Source organism: Rhinoderma darwinii, chromosome 4, assembly GCF_050947455.1.
Source record: "Rhinoderma darwinii isolate aRhiDar2 chromosome 4, aRhiDar2.hap1, whole genome shotgun sequence".
NCBI classification, from domain to species: Eukaryota; Metazoa; Chordata; class Amphibia; order Anura; family Rhinodermatidae; genus Rhinoderma; species Rhinoderma darwinii.
Genome location: NC_134690.1, coordinates 207,431,044 through 207,441,555, shown reverse-complemented (window position 1 = coordinate 207,441,555; position 10,512 = coordinate 207,431,044).

Sequence of the window (10,512 nt, the reverse complement as noted above, 5' to 3'; positions counted from 1 at the left end):
ACATATATACTTATACATATTAATAAGATCACTTCTAAGACTTCTTTTTTCAAAGCTGAACAAGCCCAATTTTTCTAGCCTTTCATTGTAAGTAGAGATGAGTGAACCGGGACAACCGAACCCGGTTTCGGTCCGAACATCCGGAAAAGTTCGGTTCGCAGCAAATCCGAACTTCACCGGGTTCGGCCGAACCCGTTTTGACCGAACCCGGTCAAAAATTTTATACAAATCGGAAGCCACTTATCTCTATCAATCACTGATAGAGAAAAGAGGCTGCTGATTAAAAATAAAATAAAAAGCATTTCATACATACCCGGTCGTTGTCTTGGTGACGAGTCCCTCTTCTTCCTCCAGTCCAACCTTCTTTTCTGACGCGGCAGCCTGTGATTGGCTGCAGAGGCCTCTGCAGCCTGTGATTGGCTGCAGAGGCCTCTGCAGCCTGTGATTGGCTGCAGCGGTCACATTGGCTGTATCGTCATCCAGGAAGGTCGGGCTGGATGTCAAGAGGGACGCGTCACCAAGGCAACGGCCAGGAGACCGGACTGGAGGAAGCAGAAAGTTCTCGGTAAGTATGAACGTCTTTTTTTTTACAGGTTACTCTATATTGTGATCGGTAGTCACTGTCCAGGGTGCTGAAACAGTTACTGCCGATCAGTTAACTCTTTCAGCACCCTGAACAGTGACTATTTACTGACGTCGCCTAGCAACGCTGTCGTAATGACGGGTGCACACATGTAGCCACCCGTCATTACGGGTAATATAATTTATAATGGGAGCACGGCTCGGAAAAATGACCGGCTGCCCGTGGCCGGCCGTGCCCGGCCGTGCTCATCTCCTTAAATACTCTGTGCTGCCTTAAACTCTGTGGACAGGTCAGGATCCTGTTTCTTTTAAATGCTGCTGGGGAACCCGCTCGATTCACTATATAAGGCTGCGCTACAGTGCAGCATTTAAAAGAAACAGGATCCTGACCTGTCCATAGAGTTTAAGGCAGCACAGAGTATTTCAGGAGATGAGCGTGCAGATTCAGTGCTGCTGTGAACTCTGCTCTTACCATTACGTAGCTCAGTTGTACCTCTCCTCCACTCCTGTCCTCAATAACACCTTCACATGATTGGCAAGTCACCACGTAATGGTAAGAGCAGAGTTCACAGCAGCACAGAGTATTTCAGGAGATGAGCGTGCGGATCTTGTGCAGGGTGGTGACTTGCCAATCATGTGAAGGTGTTATTGAGGACAGGAGTGGAGGAGAGGTACAACTGAGCTACGTAATGGTAAGAGCAGAGTTCACAGCAGCACAAAATCTGCACGCTCCTCTCCTGAAATACTCTGTGCTGCTGTGAACTCTGCTCTTAACATTACGTAGCTCAGTCTGTTACCTCTCCTCCACTCCTGTCCTCAATAACACCTTCACATGATTGGCAAGTCACCACCCCGCACAAGATCCGCACGCTCATCTCCTGAAATACTCTGTGCTGCTGTGAACTGTGTGTGTGTGTAGATGTTTGTGTGTGTGTGTTTTTGTATATGTGTGTTTGTGTATATGTGTGTATATGGGTGTGTGTTTGTGTGTTTATGTGTGTCTGTTTGTGTATATATGGGTGTGTTTGTGTATATGTGTTTGTGTATATGTTTGTGTGTTTGTGTGTATATGTGTGTGTTTGTGTATATATGGGTCTGTTTGTGTACATGTGTTTGTGTATATGTGTGTGTTTGTGTATATGTGTGTATTTGTGTATATGTATGTGTTTGTGTATATGTCTGTGTTTGGGTATGTGTGTTTTTGTTTGTATATGTGTTTGTGTATATGTGTTAGTTCGTGTATATGTGTGTGTATATGTGTGTGTGTTTGTCTCTTTGTGTGTGTGTGTGTTTGTGTATATCTTGTATTTGTGTATAACTGTGTATATGTGTTTGTGTATATGTATATGTGTGTGTGTGTTTGTGTATATGTGTGTGTTCGTGTATATGTGTGTGTGTTTGGATATGTGTGTTTTTGTTTGTATATGTGTGAGTTCGTGTATATGTGTGTGTCTGTTTATGTGTGTGTGTGTGTGTGTGTATATCTTGTTGTGTTTGTGTATATATGTGTGTGTTTGTGTATGGTTGTTTGTTTGTTTGTTTGTTTGTTTGTTTGTATGTGCGTGTATATATGTGTGTAGGTGAGTAGAAGTATTGTTATTGTTCACATTGATAACTGTTTTTTTATGTTGTTGCAGATTTTGATGTACCGATTGGACTACATCTTCGATTCGTTGGACTACTGCGTAGATCTACGTTTTTTCAAATTTTAATAAAATGGTTAACGAGGGTTTTGTTGGGGATTTCTTATTTCAATAAAAAAGAATTGTCTTTGTGGTTTTTTTTAAACTTTATTAGTGCCTAGATAATGGCAGTTGGCTGATTGACATCGTCCATTATTAAGGCGGTACTTAGTGTTAGCCGGTGCAGAGGCTAGCACTAACCACCCATTATTACCCCGGTACCCACCACCACCAGGGGTGCCGGGAAGAGCTTGGTACGATCCAGTACCCGACCATCTGTTGTGATGGTCGGGTACTGGGGCGGCCGTAGGCTGGTATTATGAGGCTGGGAAGGGCCAAAAACAGTGGACCTTCCCACCCTTGTAATGCTAGGCTACTGCTGCTGTGTTGTATCGGGCTGGTTATAAAAATGGGGAGGACCCCCACGTCGTTTTTTTTTTTAATTTAACAAATTTAACAATAGACGAGTCCCCCACATTTTTAATAACCAGCCATATACAAGGCCGCAGCAGTCTGGCATTACATGGGTGGGAAGGGCCACTGGTTTTGTCCATTCCCAGGCTAATAACACTGTGTTGTATGTGGCTGGTTATGATAAATTGGGTGGAACCCCATGTCTTTTTTACAAAAAATAAAAAATTAATAAATAAATCATTTAAAAAAATGACGTGGGGTCCCCCCCACTTTTATAACCAGCCAGATACAACACAGCAGCAGCAGCAGCCTAGTATTACAAGGGTGGGAAGGTCCACTGTTTTTCGCCCTTCCCAGCCTCATGATACCAGCCTGCGGCCGCCCCAGAGCCCGACCGTCACAACAGATGGTCGGGTACTGGATCGTACCTGGCTCTTCCCAGCACCCCTGGTGGTGGTGGGTACCGGGGTAATAATGGTGGTTAGTGTTAGCCTCTGCACCGGCTAACACTAAGCCTCGCCTTAGTAATGGATGTTGTCACTCAGACAGCGGCCATTACTAAAGTGGTAGTAATAAAATTTGAAAAGAAAAGACAAAGATATAGATAAATTATTTTATTGAAATAAAGCACCCCCAACACAACCCTCATTAACCATTTTATTGTAGAAAAAAAAATCGTCATCTAAGTAGTCCTCGAAACTGACGTAGTCCAAACACCAAACCTGTAAAAAAATTAATAAAAAAAAAATGAAATAAAACATGTCGTAGGCTTAGATTCAGTTTAATGTGTGATACTGACTGTTATACCATGTATAGAAGCCTGCCGCGAAGTTGACTTAGATACAGGGCGCCAGCAGACAGTATCATACATGGCCATACAGACATATATACAAACAAACATACATTCAAACATACATACATACATATATACATACATACATACAAGCAAACTATCATACATACATACATACATGCATGCATACACACACATGAAAACATACATACATACAAACAAACATGCAAAGATACATACATACATACATACAAGCATGCACAAATATACATGCAAACATAAATACATGCAAACATAATTACATACATGCACATATATATATATATATAAACATACATGCAAACATACATGCAAAAATAAAAACATGCAAACATACATACATGCACATATATACATACATGCATGCCAACATACATACATGCCAACATACATACATGCAAACATACATACATGCAAACATACATACAAACATACATACATGCAAACATACATACATACATACATGCAAATAGACATACAAACATGCACATATATACATACATGCCAACATACATGCCAACATACATGCACATATATACATACATACATACATGCCAACATACATACATGCAAACATACATACATACATGCAAACATACATGCACATATACACATACATACATGACAACATACATACATGCCAACATACATACATGCAAACATACATACATGCAAACATACATGCACATATACACATACATACATGACAACATACATACATACATGCAAACATACATACATGCATAAATGAACTCACCTAAGACGTTCCCACGAAGATTTGAACGGTCCCATCACTTTTCTTTTTACTGCTCATGTAGTGTAGTGTAGTGTAGTGTAGTGTAGTGTAGTGTAGAGTGCACTGCAGCCTGTGACTGGCTGCAGAGGCGGTCACGTGGGATGAAGCGTCATCCCTGGAGGCCGGCCTTCTGACGTCATCATGACGTGCGTTACCGCCACTACAGCCTGTGATTGGCTGCAGCGGCGACATGGATGAAACGTCATCGCTGGAGGTCGGACAGGAGGAAAGTAAGTTTGAACGTATTATTTTTTTTTTATTATTACATTAAAATTGTATTTTCCGCGCGCCGAGCATGTACTGTCAAGGTTGCTGAAAAAGTTAGTGCAGCCCATTAACTCTATCAGCACCCTGGACAGTAGCATGCTCGGCGCACGGAAATTACAGGTTCGGTCCGAATCAAACTTTTTCGGGAAATTCGGCGAACTAGCCGAACCGAACTTTTGATAAGTTCGCTCATCTCTAATTGTAAGCAACACCTCCCATCCCATTTAATAATCTAGTTGCCCGCCTTTGAACCCTCTCCAGTTCTCCTGTGTCCTTTTTACAATGTGGAGTCCAAAACCCAAAATGGAATTCTAGATGTGGCCTTACAAGTGATTTATGGAGTGGTAATATTACATTTGAATCACAGGTTTTTAGCTCTCTTTTTATACACCCTAAAATCCTATTAGCTTTGGCAGCTGCTGCTTGACATTGAGTGCTGCTGCCTAGATTATTTTTTACCAGAATACCCAGGTCCTTCTCTTGTTCCGTTATCACCAGTTTTATTCCATTTAATGTATATGAATTAATGCTATTATTGAGTCCTAAGTGCATTACTTTACATTTATCAACATTAAATTTCATCTGCCATGTTTTTGCCCATGTTGCCAGCTTATCTAGGTCTTTCTGTAATATTTTAAAGTCAAGCTGAGTTTTAAGTATCCTACAAAGTTTTGTATCACCAGCAAAAACTGACACCTTGCTATCAATCCAATCTACAAGGTCATTAATAAAGAGATTAAAAAGAAATGGGCCTAACACCGATCCTTGTGCTACCCCGCTGCTGACTTCAACCCATTTTGAGTAAGTTCCATTTGAGTAAGTTCCATTTATAACAACTCTTTGTTTTCTACCCCCCCTAACCAATTCTTTACCCTCTTGCATATAAGGTCCCCAAGTCCCTGTGTCTGTAGCTTCAGAAAAAGAACGTTGTGTGGAACAGTATCAAATGCTTTTGCAAAATCCAAATAAATCACATCAACCGCATGACCAGCATCCAGATTTGCACTTACCTCCTCATAGAAACTGAGCATGTTAGTTAGGCATGACCTGTTTTTCATGAATCCATGCTGGTTATTAGTTATTAGACTTTTCTCTGCTTTATACTTTTGTAGTTCATCTCTAAGAATACCCTCATATATTTTGCATACCACAGATGTCAAACTTACTGGATGGTAGTTACTCGGTTCCACCTTTTTACCCTTCTTAAATATTGGTACAAAATCAGCCATCCTCCAATCCTGTGGCACTGATGCTGTTACGAGAGAGTCTAAGAAGATGAGATACAATGGTCTGTCCAATACTGAGCTTAATTCCCTTAATACCCGTGGTTGAATGCCGTATGGGCCATGGGATTTTTCAATATTTAATTTGCTTAGACGCAGCTGTACTTCTTCCTGAGTTATGCAGGTAATATTGGGGGGTGAGGAGGGCCTTTATTACTGTACCCCTGAACATCTGGTACTGGCAGCTCATCAGTGAACACAGAGGAAATGTACGTGTTTAATATCTCAGCCCTCTCTTTGTCCTCTACAATTATTTCCCATTCTCATTTTAAGAGGGCCAATATTATCAGATTTGTTCTTTTTGGCATTAATATATTTATAAAAAAAAGATTAGATTTATTTTAATGTCGTTAGCGATTTTTTTTTCTGTAGATAACTTTGCTAACTTGATTTCATTTTTACATTTTCTATTGAGATCTTTGTAAGTCTAGAATGCTTTCGCTGAGCCCTCAGCCTTCAATGTTTTGAATGCTTTTTGTTTTTGTTTTACTATATTCAGTAATTCCCTATTCATCCATATTGGTCTCATTTTATTCCTAAACATTGTTACCAGGGGGTATAAACTTACTTGCCGCTGTGGCCACTTTTGACCTTCCTGACAGAGCCTCATTTTTCAAATCTGACATGTTTCACTTTATGTGGTAATAACTCCAAAATGCTTTTACCTATCCAAGCGATTCTGAGATTGTTTTCTCGTGACACATTGGACTTTATGTTACTGGCAAAATTTGCCCTATATATTCAGTATTTAAGTGTGAAAAACACATAAATTTTGCGAAAAATTTCAAAAATTGGCATTTTTCTCAACTTAAATGTATCTGCTTGTAAGACAGGCAGTTATACCACACAGAAATGTTGCTGATTAACATCCCCCATATGTCTACTTTAGTTTGGCATCGTTTTTTTAACATCCTTCTATTTTTCTAGGACGTTACAAGGCTTAGAACTTTAGCAGCAATTTCTCACATTTTCAAGAGAATTTCAAAATGCTATTTTTGCAGGGGGCAGTTCAGTTGTGAAGTGGCTTTGAGGTCCTTATATATTAGAAACCCCCAATAAGTCACCCCATTTTAAAAACTGCACCCCTCAAAGTATTCAAAACAGCATTTAGAAAGTTTCTTAACCCTTTAGACATTGCGCAGGAATTAAGGCAAAGTAGAGGTGAAATTTACAAAGTTCATTATTTTTTTCCAGACATTAATTTTGAATCCATTTTTTTTGTACCACAGAAGGTTTTACCAGAGAAATGCAACTCAATATTTATTGCCCAGGTTCTGCAGTTTTAGGAAATATCCCACATGTGGCTCTAGTGTGCTACTGGACTGAAGCACCGGCCTCCGAAGCAAAAGTAGCACCGAGTGGATTTTGGGCCTCCTTTTTATTAGAATATATTTTAGGTACCATGTCAGCTTTGAAGAGGTCTTGTGGAACTAAAACAGTGGAAACTCTCCAAAAGTGACCCCATTTGAGAAACTACACCCCTCGAGGAATTTATTTAGGGGTGTAACAAGCATTTTGACCTGCCAGTTTTTTTGCAAAAATGTTTGGAACTAGGCTGTGAAAATGAAAATCTACATGTTTTCAAATAAAATGTAGGTTTACCTAATTTTTTTTAATTTCCACAAGGACTAAAGGAGAAAAAGCACCATAAAATTTGTAAAGAATTTTCTCCCGAGTAAAACAATACCCCACATGTGGTCATAAACATCTGTTTGGACACACGGTAAGGCTCAGAATGGAAGGAGCACCATTTGGATTTTGGAATGGTTTCTGGGCGCCATGTCACATTTGCTGAGCACCTGTAGTACTAGTACAGTGGAAACACCCCAAAAGGGACTCCATTTGGGAAACTGCACCCCCTGAGGAATCATCTAGGGGTATACTGAAAATTTTGATCCCAAAGGTTTTTTGCTGAATTAATTAGAATTAAGCCATGAAAATGAAAAATATTTTTTTTTTCCAACAAGATGTAGTTTTAGATCAACATTTTTCATTTTTACAAGGAATAGAGAAGAAAAAGCATGCCAACATTTGTAAAGAAATTTCTCCCGAGTACGGTAACACCCCATATGTGATTATAATTAGCTGTTTACATATATGGGAGCATTAAGAAAAAAAGGAGTGGTATTTATCTTTTGGAGCGTAGATTTTGCTGGAATGGTTTGCGGATGCCATGTTGCATTTGCAAAACCACTGATGTACCAAACAAAAGTGACCCCGTTTTAGAAACTACACCCCTAAAGGCATTTATCAAGGGGTGTAGTAAGAATTTAGACTCCACAGGTGTTTTTCAGAAATGAATACGCAGTGGATGGTGCAAACTGAAAATTGCAATTTTTCCACTGATCTGCCTATTCACCGCACAATATGTTGTGCCCCTAGAGAATCTTACCACATAAATTGTTAAGCTGGTTCTCCCGGGTATGGTAATGCCTTACTTGTGGCCATAAATTGCTGTTTGGGCACACTGTAGGGCTAAGAAGGGAAAGACCGCCATTTTGAGCATGGATTTTGCTTGGTAATAGTTCTGTTTGGGGTTTTGCTGTTATTTCAGTTTATAATGTGGTGGCATATGTAATCTGTGCGGAGTACATCAGGTCATAATAAGAGGGTATAATATTGTGGTAAATAATACAATTATCCATAGATGTGTATTATGATGTGAAGCAATCCGTTATGCGCAGGCCGTTGTCACACTGATAAACGGTTTTCTTTCTTATCCCCCTTTTGTAACGCTCTGCACCTTTTGGGGACTTTTTCTCCTTCGTAGTTTGGGAAATATTGCTGGGAAAGTTTTGCGCTGGTATAATACGGGCACCCTCGCTTCCAGCGGATGTGCTATGTCCCTTACCTTCATAGTTCCTAAATACTAGGGACCTGAAACTGAAGGAATGTTCGCCTGTGAATTGAGATGTTTTTTCATCACCGCACCTAGTGCCATAACTTTTTATTTTTCAGTTGATTGAGCGGTGTGCATGCTTGTTTTTTGCGAGACGGGCAGTAGATTTTATTGGTACCATTTTAGAACACATACGACTTTTTGATCACTTTTTATTTCATTTTTTGGTAAAGGAAATTACCAAAAACAAGCAATTCTGGAATAGTTTTTTTTTTTTTTTTTGGTTAGGACAACATCTAAGGCCCTTAGTTAGATGCTGCAATTGAGATTCAGATAGTGTATGGGAAGAAATATTTACCACTGTTTCAAAATGTTCTTTTTGTGGCTGTTGTATGTGATCTTCTGATTTGTCTGTCGTTGTTGTCTCTGTGAACGGGTTCTCCCTTGTTCGATGTCTGTTGTGTCCCGCTCTCCTGGTGGTCTTTTTTCTGTAGCATCCATGTTGTTGATTTCTAAAAAATCCATCTGATTTACGTTATTGCCATGACTTTGTTCCAGAGATCAACTCCCACTGTTGGTATTTCTGTTTAAATTCCGATTCCTACGATCACATCTTGGTGGTCCCATTGTACGTTCACTTGTCAAGCACATGTACTTGACTAGTGCTCTTGAGGATGACATTATAGATACTTCATTGCAATCTTTTTTGATTGTTGATCACCCAAAATCCCTCAGCTTGTATTTGCTCCCTAAAAAACACAAGAGCCTGGTAAATCCACCGGGTCATCCGATTGTATCGGGGAGGGGCTCCTTATTGAGCAATATCTCTATATTTGTAGATAAAGCCCTTAGAGATTTTGTCCTGGTGGCCAAGTCATATATTAGAGATACCTCAGATTTTTTGCATAAATTAAAATTGATGACACCACCTCCAGGGACTCTTTTGGTATCTTTTGATGTCGTGTCCCTCTATACCTCCATTGGACATAATCAGGGTATAGAGGCAGTTAGAAGAAAACTTATGTATTCACACTATGATGCCCAGAGTCGCGAATTTATCATATCCTTACTTGATCCTATTTTGACATCCAACTACTTTACCTTTGATGACAAATATTATATTCAGTTTAAAGGCACTGCCTATTGCAATATTTATATGGACATGATGTTCATCTATGTGTCCCACCACTTCACTCATGTTTTGGGGTGGTGGCGATACATAGATGACATCTTCCTCATCTGGACAGATACAGAGAATTCTTTGAAGTCCTTTCATCGGTTCCTTAATTCAATTGATGAGAGTATACAGTTCACTATGTCCTTTTCAACAGATAATATCCAATTTATTGACATTCGTGTGAAATTGGTTAGTAATTCTTTGACTACAGGGTTGTACACTAAAGATATGGACCGGAATACACTCTTAAGATTCGAGAGTAGCCATCCTAAGAATATGTTACGATCGCTACCATACAGTCAGATGGTAAGAATCAAGCGTATAGTTGATGATCATATTGAACTTGATTCATCCCTGGATATGATGATTACTAATTTTTTACAGAGAGACTACCCCAAAATGTTGTTGCTAACACATAGGAACAAGATTGATAGCATGCCTAGAGAAAAACTAGTGAAAACTTCTAAACGTGCAGGTAAAAAACTGATTCCTTTTATCTCCACCTATAACGATCTTAGTGGAGATATTTCAAGAATTCTAAATAAGCAGGGGGCAATCATCAGTAATCATCAGATTGGTGAACTTAAGAGTCCGCCACTGATGACCTACAGATGAACACATAGTTTACGTGATAAACTGG